The sequence below is a fragment of the Misgurnus anguillicaudatus genome, chromosome 7, assembly GCF_027580225.2.
Source record: "Misgurnus anguillicaudatus chromosome 7, ASM2758022v2, whole genome shotgun sequence".
NCBI classification, from domain to species: domain Eukaryota; kingdom Metazoa; phylum Chordata; class Actinopteri; order Cypriniformes; family Cobitidae; genus Misgurnus; species Misgurnus anguillicaudatus.
In genome coordinates, this window is record NC_073343.2 from 18,817,933 (window position 1) to 18,836,156 (window position 18,224).

The 18,224-nt window shown below is 37.7% G+C and overlaps 2 long non-coding RNA genes across 2 annotated transcripts; one reads left to right on the forward strand and one right to left on the reverse strand.

The window, feature by feature from the left end:
• Positions 1–509: 509 nt before the first annotated feature.
• On the forward strand, positions 510–14,634 carry LOC129416832 (uncharacterized). Its single transcript, XR_012370362.1, has 4 exons — positions 510–879; positions 1,656–1,695; positions 1,797–1,944; positions 13,781–14,634. It is a non-coding gene; the product is annotated as an uncharacterized lncRNA (long non-coding RNA).
• Positions 3,411–13,421, reverse strand: LOC129451706 (uncharacterized). The gene is made up of 3 exons (XR_012370541.1): positions 13,133–13,421; positions 12,058–12,181; positions 3,411–4,673 (listed from the first exon to the last, which is right to left on the reverse strand). It is a non-coding gene; the product is annotated as an uncharacterized lncRNA (long non-coding RNA).
• Positions 14,635–18,224: the final 3,590 nt, after the last annotated feature.

Sequence of the window (18,224 nt, forward strand, 5' to 3'; positions counted from 1 at the left end):
TACCGAGTGAGCCAAAAGCTCACTCGTAATTTTCTGCAGCTCCGAGTCCGAGTACAAAGGGATGGGTGCGCGCGACAATGAGTTGGTCGGCGGCTCGGGGATTCACACAGAGAGTGACTCAACTCATAGAGCTTGAATCCGACGAGCCTTGCTCGTGTTATTAACCCACTGACTCATGTAGGCTAATCTGTTGCAATATTTGACTGGCACAATGTTTTGGGTAGAAGCTGCAAATGTTTAAACATTTTAAATACGAGGACTGTTGCAGCAGTGCTGCTGTAAAGACCCGCCACCGACGGACGTAATTCGGACCCGTGAAGACCTCTTCTTCACATAAGCACAAACACGGGACTATGCTTACTGTGACAATCCGCGGGACCTAGCGCCCTCTCCTGGTTGGGAGGTTTTACGTCCTAATACAAAAATCATCATTTTAAAAGTGTTTGATTAAGTATAATATGGTCCAGCGGGCCGTATTAAAATTTACCCCAGGCCAGTTGCCCATCCCTGCACTGAAAAAAATGGACTTGGTGGGTCTTTGAATTTAAATAAAATAAACATGTATATGCAAAACAAAATATTTATATTCCTTGTGTAAACATAATTTAATTGATTAGGATGAAAATGTTTTGTTTGAATGTAAAATGAACACATTATTCTCACATTGATTAAAATTGATTGAATTGAATAGTTAAAGCAATAAAATTGAGTAAGCAAATAAAACGGCACCTCCTGAGCAGAAGGTGGCAGTAACGCTCAATGAAAAGGATGTCAACTGCCATAAAAGAAGAATAAACATCGTTTGTTTTGGGCGCCAAAATGAAGACTCAGCAGCAGTCAGTCAGAAGAACTCTCTCAGACGGACACCACGTTATTAAAGTAAGTTCTATTATTTATTTATGTTCACTTTATACGTGATACATCTTCACTAGATAGACAGTTTTTTTTTACAAGATGTAGTCATTGCAATGACTTGTAGTAAAAATTAGTTTGGAGGAGGTTGGTGGAGTAAGTTAACGTTACAGTCAGTCAGTAAGTCAGTCAGTAAGTCAGTCAGTCAGTAAGTGTAAGGCTCATAAAGAAAAACAGCGTTTTAAAAATGTCAGCTGTATAACGTTATTTCTTGTTTGGTAGTTTTATCCGAGTTGAAAACTGTCAGCTTTGAGTTGACTTTTGAGGCACTTTTTACTCAGCTGTTCTATGGAAACGGTTCAGGACAAATAAAACCCTAACCAAACGTTTTTATTCTGTCCAGAGTAACGTTATCCATGTAAGTAATTTACCAGATGATGTAAATTGACTACATTAATAATGACATTGCGTATTAAAAAAACTGTCTGCTTAATCAGATTATCAGACCCGCGTCAGTTATTCATGACTTCGCTACGCCACGAGCAACACTTGATTCAATTAGAAAAAGCTTTTTTAAATGTCTCGCGTGAGGTCTGGTATATTAACTGAAAAAATTGCTTTATAGTGCCACACCTTAAAGCTGACATTTTCAGAAGAGAACCTTGTTGTTTTAAGATCTAATTTTGTCCAAAATTGCGTCCTATGACAGATATAATACTTATTTCATTATTGCTCTGTGTATGTGTGACCTTCATCATTTGAGGTTATGTGTTGATTTCACCTCTGAATATTTTCTCTTATAGGTCCATCATCCTTTCATACGCTACACACTCAAAAGCATTGGTAAGTCATCAAAAAAAATCTTTTTTTTGTAACTAATATACATGTATTATTTTTTGACTCGCAGTACTCAAATAAACAATGGTTGGTTAATTTGTTTTCAGATAAATGCTGAATTTAAAAGAATCACTACTGTCTAATGTTCCTGCGTGTCACCTGGACCTCCAATCCAAAAACCTGACGAAACTCTTCTATCAGAAAGGAGGACAGCTAGCAAAAAGACTTGGAACAATCAATGATAAAATGACAGAAGTAAGTAATATAGATTCATAGACATAAAAATGTGTAAACCTTGTTGGAAGTACAGAACATTTAGTATGTTTTAGTTACATCTTTTGGCACAAGGGTCATTAAAACACCTGGGAAGATTTAAATGGGTAGTTCACCCAAAAATAAAAATTCTCATCACTTACTCCCTATCATGTTGTTACAAACCTTTATAAATGTCTTTGTTCTGATGAACACTAAGGGGCCAGTCACACCAAAAGCGCTTTAAACGCTTGCAAACGCAAGGCGCGACGCACTGCCTTTTTTAAAAAAGAGCAGTGCGGCGCAGCTTTTCATATTGCTAAGCAACCACCGAGTCAGCTGTCTTGTCAATCAAATATTGAAGCGTGAGCGCTCTTTTGCTGTTAACTGTCATATTAGCAGAAACTTTAAAAAGAGGACGCTTGCTCTGACCTTGTTTGAGGGTGAGAGGTGCACAAACACGCAGGAGAGAGTGAGCGAGTGGAGTCCGGTTCTTTAAAGCAACTGTAAACTTCCCTCACCACAACGTAAGGCCCGCCTCTCCCCTCATTCGATTGGACAATGGAAGACGCAAATGACGTCAGGCGCTTCTCCACTCTCAGCGCTCCTTCAAAAACGCGTGCGCGGCAGGCGGCAGAAAACCGCAAGGCGCTCGGCGCGCAAACGTGCCCTGCCCATAGAATATCATTCAAAAAAGGCGCCTGCAACTGCCTGCAAACGCTTTTGATGTGACTGAGCCCTTAGGAAGATTTTTTTTAAGGAATGTTTGTACCCAAACCAATCATAAGCCCCATTCACTTCCATAGTGGGGAAATATAATACTATGGAAGTGAATGGGGCTCATGAACAGTTTGGTTGCAAACATTCCTCAAAATAAATGTCTTCCTTCGTGTTCATCAGAACAAAGACATTTATACAGGTCTGTAACAACATGAGAGTGAGAAAATGAGATAATTTTGCTGTGATTGTCAGGTATGGTAGCACACACTTGAAATGTGGCCTCTTTATTTAACACACACACACACACGTACACCTGGAGCAGTGGACAGTGCAGCTGCCTTGCTTTGTAACCCATATATTTGTAACCAATTGTAACATGCTGTGGCAATGCACATGGGTCTGTATACACTGTAAAAAGATTGACTGTAAATTCACAGTAAATTACTGGCAACCAGTTGCATTACTTTCACAGGAAGGTACAGTATGTAACTTCACAGTAAATTACTGTCATGCAGGTACTGTACTTTCACAGTATGTTACTGTGTCATTTTTACAGTAAATACTTGTGAAATGACAGCTGTATACCGTGATCTTACAGTAGTTAGTCCTCCATATTACTGTGATTTAGCAGTATGTTACTGTAATATTACGCTATTTTACTGTGAAATTACAAGTAATGTATTTTAGATTACTGTGATATAGCAGCATTATCCCATAGAATAAATGTATTTAGTCATTAAATTACAGTTCATGGACTGCTATTTAGCAGTAGTCTGCTGTAGAATTACAGTGTTCACTGTAATGTTACTGGCTATATCAATATATTAAAATTAAAAAGATGTTAAATTCAAATAAACACAAAAACAATCGATTTCATACTTTTATTTTGTACATAACATATTATTACATATTATTATTACATATTATTAATTGACTATCTCAGATAGTATAAATAACATCAGAATAATAACTACACAGAATAATATTTCCTTTCGTGCATTGGAACACTGCTTACACTCTACAGCAGGGGTGGTCATTCCTGGTCCTTGAAGGCCACTGTCCTGCAAAGTTTAGCTACAACCCTAATCAAACACACCTGAAAATCTCAATCAAAGGCTTCAGTATGACTTGGAAATGACATTGAGGTGTGTTTGATTAGGGTTGGAGCTAAACTTTGCAGGACAGTGGCCCTCAAAGACCAGGACTGCCCACCCCGCTATACACTGTAAAAAACGGAACTTACATTTTTAAATTTAATCAGCTTAAATTTATAATTCATTTAACTTTTTTGACTAATGAAGAGTTGCTATAAATGATAAAATTAAAGTAGTTAGCTTAAGTTATTTCAACTTTATTTTTTATAATTAATAGCAACTCCTCACTAGTCAAGAAAGTTGAAATAAATTGTAATTTAGAGTAAATTAAACTTAAAAAATAAGTGCAACAAATATTTTATTTTTACAATGTAGACTGACATTCACTAATTTCTTCATATTTCTTTATTTAACAGACACAATATAGAACAGGGGTCTCCAACCTTTTTGTGAGCAAGGGCTACCACAATGGATAAAACATTCTGGAGGGCTAACTTTTGATATAGTCTACTCAAAACTTTTTTTGTTTTACTTGTTGATTTTATTTCATTGTACTTTTTGATATGTTTTTGTATTGTTTAAAATTGTAACATATGTAAACCAAGCCAAGTCAATATAAAAAATATGTAATCAACAAATATTACAATTGAGACTATTAATAGAATATGATTTGGTGGGCACCTCACAGACTCTGTGCGGGCTACCTGCCGCCCATGGGCACCATGTTGGAGACTCCTGATATAGAACATTGTAAGAGTACAAAGTGTACAATCGCCTCTAGCTAAACAAAGAACTAGTATTTGTGACACACTAGACTGACTATTCAAGTCATAAGTTTTCTAATCAGTGTACAGACTTGCAGCTTGTTGTTTCTGTCCTTTCTGCCTGTCTGTCTCCGAATTAATGCCCAAGAAGCACCTATAAACAAAAAGGCAGAGAGAAAAGCTGTTAGTTTTTTTCAAGTGGGATGCAGTACAGAGCAAACTAAAGTTAGCTCAGTTTGGACAAGGTGGTCCAACAAAGCTGGTCAAAGACTTTTGCACAGTAGTGTGTATGTATGTATGTATATATACAGTATATTACAGCTGTTAACGGTGACAGTATTTTACCACCGCGATGGTAATGCACCAATTTACTGCGGTGCGGTGGTTATAGAATGTTTGTATGTTTGTCCACACGCGCATTGATAAATATAGGCTTATATATAATATAGGCTTTTAATATAAAAATGTAAATGAGGATCAGATATACGTTTCTTAACAAACATATGTGTTAATAGCCTATTTCTTTTTCAATCGGTGGGTGGTCTTCACAACGTCAAGTAATAGGGGATTATCATGCTTCCGTGTTTTTTGGGCGGGACTTGTCAACTTTGTGCATGTCCACTTTTGGTGCAGTTAGGATAGGTATCTAACATCCTGTTAGGCAGTGGTAAAATGTAAGGCCGCTGACACACTGGCGCGCTACAGCTGCAGTAGGTGACATAGAGGGATGTCGCCGACAGACCAGGCATAAATATAATGCCTACTGATAAAGGACACCGTTAACAGGTGCAATATTTGAAAATCGATATATATATATAAATTTAAATTACACTTATATCTGAATTTATGTCAATCTATAGACTTTCAAACATCAAAATGTCATTAATTATTATGTATTTGTGTACAAAATGAAATTTAAACATATTTTCCTATTCTATTTTGCCAGGAAACGCTTCCAACCGGCTTGCGTGTCACATGAAAAAAGGCGTCGGTTCTATTTCTAGCATGCACTCGTTTTCCGCGCAGCTCGAGCCGCGCCTGAGACGCACATCTCAAGCAGGCACTCTGCAAGCTCTAACCTGTTAACATGGGAGCCGAAATAAAAACGGATACGCCACGCAGCTGAGACGCTTATGCCACGCTTCCAGTGTGTCACCGGCCTAAGTTAATGAAGTACTGTATTTTAAGTAAATTTTCCATGTATTTGTACTTTACTTAAAGGAATAGTCTACTCATTTTCAATATTACAATATGTTATTACCTTAACTAAGAAGAGTTGATACATCCCTCTATCATCTTAGTGCGTGCACGTAAGCGCTGGAGCGCGCTGCGACGCTTCGATAGCATTTAGCTTAGCCCCATTCATTCAATGGTACCACTCAGAGATAAAGTTAGAAGTGACCAAACACATCAACGTTTTTCCTATTTAAGACGAGTAGTTATACGAGCAAGTTTGGTGGTACAAAATAAAATGTAGCGCTTTTCTAAGCGGATTTAAAAGAGGAACTATATTGTATGGCGTAATGGCACTTTTGTGAGTCCTTCGACTCGGCGCAGTAACACTCTCCCTCTCCCATTATGAGAGGGAGAAGGGGAGCGGATTTTTCAGGCGAGTTGAAGTACTCCCAAAAGTGCTATTACGCCATAAAATATAGTTACTCTTTTAAATCCGCTTAGAAAAGTGCTACATTTTATTTTGTACCACCAAACTTGCTCGTATAACTACTCGTCTTAAATAGGAAAAACGTTGATGTGTTTGGTCACTTCTAACTTTATCTCTAAATGGTACCATTGAATGAATGGGGCTAAGCTAAATGCTATCGAAGCGTCGCAGCGCGCTCCAGCGCTTACGTGCACGCACTAAGATTATAGAGGGATGTATCAACTCTTCTTAGTTAAGGTAATAACATATTTTAATATTGAAAATGAGTAGACTATTCCTTTAAGTATAATCTATAGTACATACTTTTGACTTTTACTTTGTTACATTTTGCAACAAATTATCTGTACTTTTACTTTACTACATTTCTACAACACCATCGTTTCTTTACGTACCTATTCTTGTTATAATGTTATGCGATCTGACGAGCGTAGGCTACGCGTCAGTTTTCATATGTACTTTTGCGTGCCAAAGAAGTAGCAGCTTGCTCAGTTAACCCACAAATGAAGAAGAAACAGCAGCTTGTTGTGTATGTTTTGAGAAGACTAGCAGTGATGGAAATAAAAAGCCAGTGACTTTTTTTGCAGTTTGAGTTAAATCACTCCTCAACTTGACCCTTCTTTGTTCTCACCATCGCAAACGGATATAGAATGTTTCAGCAGTAACAACATAAACAAGCGGCTGTCGCGGTCCGCACGTAACTTCCGGTAAACTCCGCTAAGAACAAATAACAACAAAGTTCTTTAAACGTAGTTTATTTATATTACAAGCAAAAAAACAACAACACATAGATTACATAGGAAACCAAAACATTTGTCATTTTTGACGAGGCATTTGTTCAAGAGATCAGTTTAGCAACTAGTCAGACCATTAAAAAAACAAAACCGGAAGTAAAGGTCGGATCCAGACGCGTATTTTGTGCGTCCGATGAAACCGTCTATACCTATGACGCACGATAAATCGCATGTGATTGTCACGCGCCTCTGTTCAGTGAAGCCGGTTCCTTGATTAGTAGTAAATCACTATTAGCTGCTTTTAGATGGAGCGATATTAACTACATAGAGCCGTAGTTCACTGAAAAGTTGACAATATTACATTCATAATCGCATGCAGTATATCGTGCAGCCCTAAATTTTTACCTCTAATACAACACTATACCCAAAGCAATACCCACATACATATCACCGTCTGATTCTTGTAATGTTTAATGGCGGGATGCGAAACAACTTCATAGGTGCATACCGCCACCTACTGTATTGGGTGCACGGCATGAGGGCCCATATACACTATACGGGGCTCCCGATACAGTAGGTGGGGGTATGCACCTATGAAGTTGTTTCGCAACCCGCCATTAAACATTACAGGAATCAGACAGTGATGTGTACGCACGTATTGCTTTGGGTATAGTGTTGTATTAGAGGTAAAAAATTATATAAATAGTGTTCGGTTTCTCGCACAAACCAATCATTTTGTGTCTTAGGACATCAATGTGTCTGCATGAGCCGCAGAGTTTAATTTGGATTTGTCTGTGTATGTTTTTTTTTCTCTCAGATTTTGTTACCATTCACTCGCATTATACAACTTACAGACTGAAACGATTGGAGTTAAAAATCTATATTTGTGTTCTACTGAAAAAACAAAGTCACCTTCATCTTGGATGGCCTGGGGGTATGCTTATAAACAAAAATTTTATTTTAAGATGAACTATCCATTTAAGCCCATGTTATAGCTATGCTGTAGGTTATCCGTAGCCTGAGCATAGCTTTGGGTAGCCTGACGTGCCCTCGCCAAATTATTAAAGGAATAGTCTACTCATTTTCAATATTAAAATATGTTATTACCTTAACTAAGAATTGTTGATACATCCCTCTATCATCTGTGTGCGTGCACGTAAGCGCTGGAGCGCGCTGCGACGCTTCGATAGCATTTAGCTTAGCCCCATTCATTCAATGGTACCATTTAGAGATAAAGATAGAAGTGACCAAACACATCAACGTTTTTCCTATTTAAGACGAGTAGTTATACAAGCAAGTTTGGTGGTACAAAATAAAACGTAGCGCTTTTCTAAGCGGATTTAAAAGAGGAACTATATTGTATGGCGTAATAGCACTTTTGGGAGTACTTCGACTCGCCTGAAAAGTCCGCTCCCCTTCTCACTCTCATAATGGGAGAGGGAGGGTGTTACTGAGGCGAGTCGAAGTACTCCCAAAAGTGCTATTACGCCATAAAATGTAGCTCCTCTTTTAAATCCGCTTAGAAAAGCGCTACGTTTTATTTTGTACCACCAAACTTGCTCGTATAACTACTCGTCTTAAATAGGAAAAACGTTGATGTGTTTTGTCACTTCTAACTTTATCTCTAAATGGTACCATTGAATGAATGGAGCTAAGCTAAATGCTATCGAAGCGTCGCAGCGCGCTCCAGCGCTTACGTGCACGCATACAGATGATAGAGGGATGTATCAACAATTCCTAGTCAAGGCAACAACACATTTCAACATTGAAAATGAGTAGACCACTCCTTTAACAGCACGTCAGTTCTACACGGACAGCAAGCACTGTGACTGGTCAACTAGAACCTTTCCTGTCTGGTAAAAAAACTGTGTCATAGGTATTTCTGTTAGCGCCAGTGAGAACAAAGATGGGCCAAGTTGAGGAGTGTTTATTTACTTCCATCATTGCTGGTCTTCTCAAAACATACACAAGTTGCTGTTCTTCTTCGTTTGTGGGTTAACTGGGCAAGCTGCTTATTCTTTGGCGGTTGAGCTTCTACTGTGGTTACACGCGTGGATACTGACTACCAGCGGTCTGCATGTGTATTTGCATGTTGACGCAGGCGACTACGCAGAAGTGCATACGAAAACCGACATGTTACCTATACCATTGCGGCTAAGCTGTAGGACCTACACACAACTATAATGAACCCTTTACGCACAACTATTACACTCTTATATTTTACGTCTAGCTGGTGCAACCGGACCCAGAAGACTAGAAAGGCAATATACAAGTACAGTGCATTTACCCAAAAATAATAGACTTAATGCTAATTTAAGGGTAAAATATATATATACATTAAAGGAACACGCTCACATTTTGGGAATTTAGCTTATTTACTGTATCCCCCAGGTGAAAAAGAAGTACACTTCCATAGTGTACTTAAAGTGCTCTATTTTCGTGCACTAATTTTGTACTTAATATACTAAAAGATTTTCTTTAGTACTTAAGATAATCTTAAGAACATCTAAGTGTACTTCACTGTGCTATTTTGAGACACCATAAATATGAACTAAAATGTATTTTAAAAATGTATTTAGGTACCACTTGTAGTAAACTTCAACAGATCTTTGTATGAAAGTTGGGTTCAAGTTTAATACAGGTGTTAAATAAATTCATTTTTAATACAGAGATAGTATGTTAAAAGTGCATTTTAGTTTAAATTCATGGTGTCTCAAAATAGCACAGTGAAGTACACTTAGATAATCTTAAGAACATCTTAAAAAGTAGTAAAAACGAACTTTTAGTAGGTACAAAATTAGTGTGCGAAAATAGAGCACTTTAAGTATATTATGAAAGTGTACTACTTTTTCACCTGGGCCAGAGTTAGATAAGTCCATACATATCTTTCCCGTCTCCGTGCGTGCTGTAACTATGTCTGACGCAGCCCCCGCTAGCTTAGCACAAAAACTGGAAGTAAATGGCTCCAGCTAGCAAACTGCTCCCAATAAGTGACAAAATAACGAGAACATTTTCCTATTTATATGTTGTGATTTGTATAGTAACACCGTGTACAAATAACGGGGTCATGTGAGACACAGCCGTCTTTGGCAGTGTACATACTGGGTACTGTGTTCTCGGAGGGCGAGGCGCTGCTACTTGGGCGGAGTGATTTGCTCGCAGCACCCGAGAAGCCCCCCGGTGAGGAGCAGAGAGTTTGGTCAGAGTTGTGCGGGTCACTCCGCCCGAGTGGCGGTGCTTCGCCTTCGGAGAGTGTAGTTCCCAGTATGTATACTGTTAAAAGATCGCTGTGTCTCATATGACCTTGTTATTTGTACACACTGCAAAATCCCTGGGGCCTGTACCATGAAAATGGTTAAACAAACTCAGGGTTACAGGATTAGTTTCAAGTTGACAAAACTAAGCCAATGTGCATGCCTTGTTGGTACAAGCTATTTTCATGGTACCCGAAACCCAGGATTTGCACAAACTAATCTTAAACAAACCTGGCTAACCAACTAAACCGGCTTCATGGTATAGGCCCAAGGTGTTAAATTAACACCGGCTCGGTGTTTATATGGGTACCACCAGCAGGGTGTTAAAAGTAACACTGAAGCAGTGTTAGAGTTAATTAGATACTTTAGCAATCATTTGAGTGATTATTTGATTATTGAAGACACCTGGTGACAATGAGCAGAACCACAACCACAACCCCCAGTCACCGCCTTAGATAAAATCAACTGAAAAGACATCTCTCTTATTCCAAACCAGACTGACTTTTGTCTACTTTGAAATTGTTTGGTCACCATTATGCTGATCTGTGGTGCCTTTAGTTGGGTGGGTTGACTCTTGTTTTCTTTTTGATGTCTTTGCAACAGTGTTTACTGAACACATTATTTGTTGTAAAGGTTGTTAAAGCAAAGTTTATATAGTTTTTTTATACCAGTGATTGTAGATTTAAGTAAGCTGTTCACACAGTCAAAAAATTCAGCGTTCATAGAAAATCAGATGTTGATCAAATATATATTCTCTATTGGACTTCAGTAACAGCTTTCCTCGGATCAAGTTTTTCAAATTTTATTGTTAAATACCTGCCGGAAATACTTTCTTGCCTCACGTGCAGACATCACGAATCACCCCACCAATCGAAACCATGGCGACAAACATAATGTTGCAAAGCATGCTGGGATCCACCATAGTATAAAACTCATGACTCCCATCATGCATCGCAACATAAATTATGTCACCCTTGTTGCGATTAATGGGGTGATTCATGATATCTGCACATGAGGAACAATATAAACTTTCCGGCAAGTATTGTAAACAATAAAATTTGAAAAGCTCTGTAAGTTAAAACCAATAGAGAATATATATTTGGTCAACATTTTATTTTCCATGAATACTGAATTTTTTGACTGTGTAAACAATTTACTTCAATCTACAATCTCTGTTATAAAAACTTAATTAACTTTGCTTTAACAACCTTTACAACAAATAATGTGTTCAGTAAACACTGTTGCAAAGACATCAAAAGGAAAACAAGAGTCAAACTGCCCAACTAAAGGAACCACTGATCACCATAATGGTGACCAAACAATTTCAAAGTATACAAAAGTCAGTCTGGTTTGTAATAAGAGAGATGTCTTTCAGTTGATTTTATCTAAGGCAGTGACTGGAAGTTGTAGTTGTAGTTCTGCTCATTATCACCAGGTGTCTTCAATAATCAAATAATCACTCAAATGATTGCTAAAGTATCTAATTAACTCTAACACTGCTTCGGTGTTACTTTTAACACCCTGCTGGTGGTACCCATATAAACACCGGGGATTTTGCAGTGCATGGTGTGATTATATAAATAAATAGGAAATTGTTCGCGTTAACTTATTTTGTCAATTATAGGGAGCAGTTTGCTAGCTGGGGCCATTCACTTCCAGTCTTTGTGCTAAGCTAAGCTAGCGTGGGCTGCGTTAGACAGAGTTACAGCACGCACGGAGAAGAGAAAGGTATGTATGGACTTCTCTTACTCTGGGGGATACGGTGAATAAGCTAAATTCCCAAAATGTGTGCATGCTCCTTTAACATTAAGCACAATGGTATCATTGGGCTCGTTGAAGTTTGCCATCAGAAAGAGAAGAATGAATGCAACCTAGACAAAACATCTTTACCCCATTGATGATAGTTGACTCCTTGGACGAACCTCAGAATGTTATTGTAGTTGTTATCCAGGGCTTCTCGAAACTTCACTCTTCTGAGTGATGTCCCCATCCTTGTGAAGTGTGGAAAAAATACCTGGAAACAATGAAGAAGGCTTCACTTTTCATGTTGTATATGTTAATGCAGGTTCACACACATGAAAGTTACTAAGCACTACTGAACAATGTATACAGATTAGTTAAAATGTGAAACTATAGGGCAGGACAACTAGGGTGTCAACCTTAAAATGAACTGTGTGTGTAGTTAGAAATCTCCCCACCATGTAGTCAGTTCTGCTCATAAATAAAAACAACATCACAAGATAATGATTAAAACGTATGAATTAACTACAGCTGGAAATCACATTAACGTTCGTGTAAGTTACTTGCAAAAACACAGATGACTCTGAAAAGTTGAAATGTTTTTAAATCAATGCGTTGCGGTCCGGACGCGCCGGAAAAAACGAGCAGATAGCAATGAGTCAGCGGACCACCGGCGGTGCTCTGGCGGCAGTAAGCGTCATCGTAATCGCAAACAGGTCTGACGGCGGACCGCCGCGGCAGCCGCTTTTGCATAAATTAAGCAGTCGGTCCGCCGGCTGCATGCTGGCGGCATCTCGCAACAAATGAGAGTGACGTATTCGGCGGCAAAAGTTTCATCCCCGCCAGCGGAACGCACCTATAGCCGACAGCTTGGGGCTGGCGGCATAAAGAAGCCATGCGGATATTTTTAGCTATCATGCGTCGCTTCGCCTATATTTGAAATAACGAACTTGAGCGCGCAAAAGACGCGATATGAATCACCCCTTAAAATGTCTTAAAACAGTGACATACGCACTTTATTTTTAAGGTAACGCGGCAGATAACCGCTGCTTCGTATCTCTCTCACACACCTCTATGTTAACGTTAAGTTATATTTTGAAATGAATTTACGTCTGCCCTAATCCACGACACCATGACCTGGTTTCACTGAAACCGGGCATATAAATTAAGTTAATTTTTCTATCTGATAATAACGGCCATAATGTTCGTATAAGCCACAGTTTACCTCATAACTTTACTCCCCAGTGGATACCGCAGAAAGATGCTGTGTAGGAAGAAAAAGAGAGAAAGCTGTTAGCTTAGCACTAAGAAAAGCTCAAGTTAACAAATAATGTTTTATTTTTAATAAAGCTCCTAAAAGGTCTCACAGTAACACTACCAACATCTGTTCATTGCTTTATTTTTAAATTCAGCGGTTCAACCCACGCGAAACCTACAAATAACGACATTTGGATAATACTCCATGCACTATGACATATATTTTGAAAATAAATCAATCATTTATTTGACAGAATTTGACATTTTAACACTTACCACAGAATCCGTTGGATGAGACCGCAGAGATGAGAGAACCCAAACAGATAGCGCGCGTCGGAACTTACAGCCGTTCCCTGTGATTTCGCCAATGGCATTGTTTTCACAATAAAAGTCTGAATACTGTACTATATTGTGAAATGTCACAGCTAAAGCCTGTGACATGCTAATAATGTAATTTACTGCGAAATATCACAGTTACATCTTGTGAAATCCCGGAAATTTTTTACAGTGTACTTAAATTTATATTTGTTTGCATTGTACTAATTTCCAATGACACTTTTATTGTAACAGTAACTTTTTTTCTGTTTCTTTAACTAAATTGGTCTGTTTTGTACAGGGCATGGATGAAGTCAGCATCAGTGTGGTCATTTGAAGACACCACTGTTGGGATTTGTGCTCTCAAACAACATGCTTCTTGTGATGAAGAAGAGGATCTTTGTATAGTCCTGGAAGGCATGAAGGTGCTGCAACATTGTGCCATGTTGTTTGAGCTGATGTATGCCTTAAACCCGAGCTATCCTGATCTCCGCTTTATTTTTGAGGAAATCCAAAAGATTTTAATGGAACTGCATTGAGAGTAACTTTAACGAACAGTTTCTTTCAGTGAAAGGATCAGAAAGACTGTGCTGCTCATTTATGTTCTTTTTATTTATCTGTTTTAAGTGTTTTCTCTTATTAAAACATTAACAGTTAGCTGCTCAGAGTTGATTTTGGAAATGGTTGTTGTATTTTGTTTTTGTTGAATCTTTGATTATCAGTTTATACAAATGCTGTAGCTCTGACTTTCTGAAGGAGTGATATTTTCCAGTTTGTAAATCCATTTAAAAAATAATAGTACTTACTCTTTTGCATGTCTCTTTGGAATGCAGTGTTTGTGTTTTAGCACTTCTAAATCTACTGTGATAGTAACTATTTTAAACATTTGGGTCAGTTTTACAGATGGGTCTTTTCCTAGTCCCACACTTTTGCAATGCCTTAATTTGAAAACATATTGCACTGACATATCTTGACATATATCAGTGCCATTGTTTTGTCTCAAGATGTATTCCAGTGTTGTTTTTGTAAGGTAGGTTTGTTTGTAAACTTTATTTTATTAAAAATATCCTAATAACTAGGGCCTAGTCATGGCTTAATCTACAACCTTTCTGGGAAATTGCCCCTTTATGTATGTACTGCATGTGCTGATTGTTGTAATAGTTATTGACTGTTAATGAATTAATGTGTAGTGATTTACTGTAAATGAATTGATGATCTGAAAGCAGTGGTTTGCCTAAATATCACTAAACATTTGTTCAAAACTCTTTGCTTTTTATGCCAATGCAAATGTATTTTGTATTTAAAAAAGAAATAAATAACATTTGGATAATTATGAGTGATTATTCTGGTGCCAGAGACATAATGAAGTTGCTTTAGAGTTACATAATCCCATAATATAAGCATTAAAAAAGCATGTTGGAATTAGAGATGAAAATCTAGTCCCCTTACATAATAAAATTACTTAAACATTGCAAAATAAATGTGTTATAGTAAAGAGAAATAGCACTTTGAGTCAATATATTTATATTAGACTACTTAAAACAATTAAAATGTTTTGGTCTGACACATAAAAATTATATGAGGAAAATTATTTTGGTTTTACACAATCGGATTATGTGGGACCGATGTACACATTAAAATTACGTAAATTGAAAGGATTTTTTTTTTCAGTGTGCTCTACATGCATGCAACGCTTTTTGGCAAAACCTGCACTTCTAAAAAATTCACTTGGACAAGACATGTTAAACAGTTGTGAAATTATTAAAGATGCCACTAGAAACATTGCAAATGATACAAGTCAGAGTGTAAAAATGAAGAAACTGAAGGACACATTGGGGGTGTGTGCTGTGATCCATGTCACTGCTACATTTAGGTCGCATTTAGGTCCAAGTTACGAGGGACATACATTTAAAGAGTAACTAAACCCTAAACCAACTTTTTTTTGTTAATGATCTGTAAGAATGGGGCTTCATTAGTGCTGTTAATTGATTTTAGTAACTTTTTTGACATTTGGATATAAAGTGTTTCAATACTACAATATGTAAAAACGTCTGAGTGCTGCCCTCTTCAGATTGAATGGTAGCTACTGCAGTTGAATTTTCCTATTGGATGTTGGGTCCAAAAAATATGTCATGACGTAAGCAGGTTCAAGCTCACCACGCCTTGTTACGATCTCACCACACACTTGGTTGTAAGAGCTTAGTTCGTCCCCTCTATCTCCATTGGGATCTGCCCACTTTTCTTGCATTTTTCAAATATTGCCAGTGGGTGGAGTCAGGCTAAAGGTAATCCACAATAGTTTCATGCACTGTCGTTCATCGACTTCATCTTTTGTGCACTTAAAGCTACAATATTGAAGTTGTTTGTAATAAAATATCCAAAAAAACACTTCACACTGTGATATATTTAATGCAGTTGTGTACTTTATCCAACAATTTCTTAATGATTTGTAAATTCAGAGAAATTCCTGTTTTAAACAATGTCTCGTCCATTGTCTCCCTTGTCAGTGTTGCCCTTTTATAGTTTTCGGTTGAAGAAAGAAACTATGGCAACATGAATGAACAAATGAGGTGAAGTGGTGGTTGTCTAACACGCAGCTGTTGTGCCTTGCAGCTACTTTATTATGATGGCATAAAACAAAGTGATCAAATGTGCAGGTTAAAAAAACATTAATTGATTACATCATGCATGAACATGATTAGCAAATTCCATACATCTCTGGATGCTGAAAACAACATATTTGCACTCTCCTTCATAACGTCATTAAGCTTCACCTTTGTTGTTGTTATTGTGTAGTAGTGCCCTCTGCAGGTAAAAATCCTATATAGTGTCCCTTTAATGACTTTGCTGAAAAATCAATGTAAGGTTAGCAGATTTTGGCAACAAAGCTGTATTTCTGAATGGCCTTAAATCGGGATTACAGTTTGTGTAATATTAGGTGTGTTCGACTTCATGCGGCGCTGCACAGACCGATCGGTGGCTGACTAGAAGCAGTGCATTCCGGTTAGTATTTTTGTCCGACTTCAGCTGGCGCTGCAGGCACGTAACAGTGTCATATGGTTTTAAAGTACCGCGAGAGCGTTTCGAGAGTAGCCGGCTAGCTCAGCCGGTGCAGCCTCTCCAGAGCGGCTGCACGGAGTTGTGATGACGACACAGCTTTTCGTGATTGGTCGCCTCACTGATGACAACGATCTCGTGCGTTTCAAGTTTAATCCAACCTTTAGTTCCACTAATAAACATTATAAATTCATGTTTTAAAACAGGAAAAAATACGTTAATATGCATAAATATGTTATATTGTGTTGTGTAATAAAATAAAAATGAAAATAACAAACTCTATTGGTATTTTAATAATATAGGCTTGTTTCCCAGTATTTTCGGGTATACAGTATAAGCAGCAATTAAAATATTCGATATAAAATGTTTCTGGTTGCAACTTTTTATTAAAAGGTTTGTTTTATCAAATTCAGCATCTAATTCACTTCATTCGCAATTAAAAACAAGAAAACACGGCGCACACGTCACTACGGCAAGCAGCAGGTGTCCGGCTTGACGGCTCCGTCTTCAGTTCCTCCCTCAACTGCAAGCGGCAAACCTCGAACCTGATCTCGAACACACCTAATCATTTCTTTTGGACTGAACAAAGAAAGACATCAACATTTTGGATGACATGGTGGTGAGTAAATTATCTGGATTTTTATTTTAAGAAAATGGACTATTCCTTTAATTAACAGGCTGCAAAAAATTTGGAATCAGAGTGCCCCATTGATCAGTGTTTTTTTGTAATTGTTTAAGGCAGTTCTATGCATAAGCATTAGTTAATACATTGGTAACAATGAACAACATCTTAACAGCATTTATTATTTTGAATCTGGTTTATTAATTAGTCTGGCTTATAATCCTTTCTCATTTTTTTTTATCAGGCCTAGACATACCGTATTAATTACTGGAACAAAACCCACAGGTGTTAAGAAGGTGGTAAATTTGCTTCAAAAGGTTTTTGTACTATAGACAGAAACGATTTTGAGCACTGTGCAGACTAGCTGCACAGAAATACACTCCACTGTCATTATCTGACAGATCTTTTATGACTAGATGACCGTACTGGGTTGCATCTCCTTTTAAATCAATTTTGTTTTTAAAATCTTCCTCTGGTTGTTTAGATCTAATTAAGAGATATCCCAATAATGTTAATCCATGGCTGGGGGTTTGTTTGTACCAAAGTATCACATTGTAGCTCGATATGCTGTGATTGCATTCAAGCTGGGCATCAGCTCCATTTGTTTTAAATAAATCTGAAGGACTTTGAGTGACTGTGTTACCACAGACAGAGCCTGTAATGAAAGATAAAGAGTACAGTATGTAAAAACAACAAATCATCAACAAAATTGTTTAGGGTGAAAAAATAGCATTAGCCATTTAGTTTGTTAGCCAGAGCACTGTGACAGCAACAATAAGACAATTTCTGATCATCTTGACTTGTGCTGGTCAGAGAAATTCTAAGAAAGATCTCACACCACTAAACATCCTGTGCTTTGTAAGGTGTCTCATGAACTGCCCCCAACTAAATGTGAAGTTAAAATGACACCTGCTTCTTAGTTTGATTTCAGGTTTTAGTGGTTAATGCGTCAGCTAACAGTTAACAGTCAGCTTGGGTCATGTGACCTTCTAAGCCTACAGTATAATGTAATGTGCCACTATGACTTGCTTATATGACGGTCATGCCGCATCACAATTTGCATACT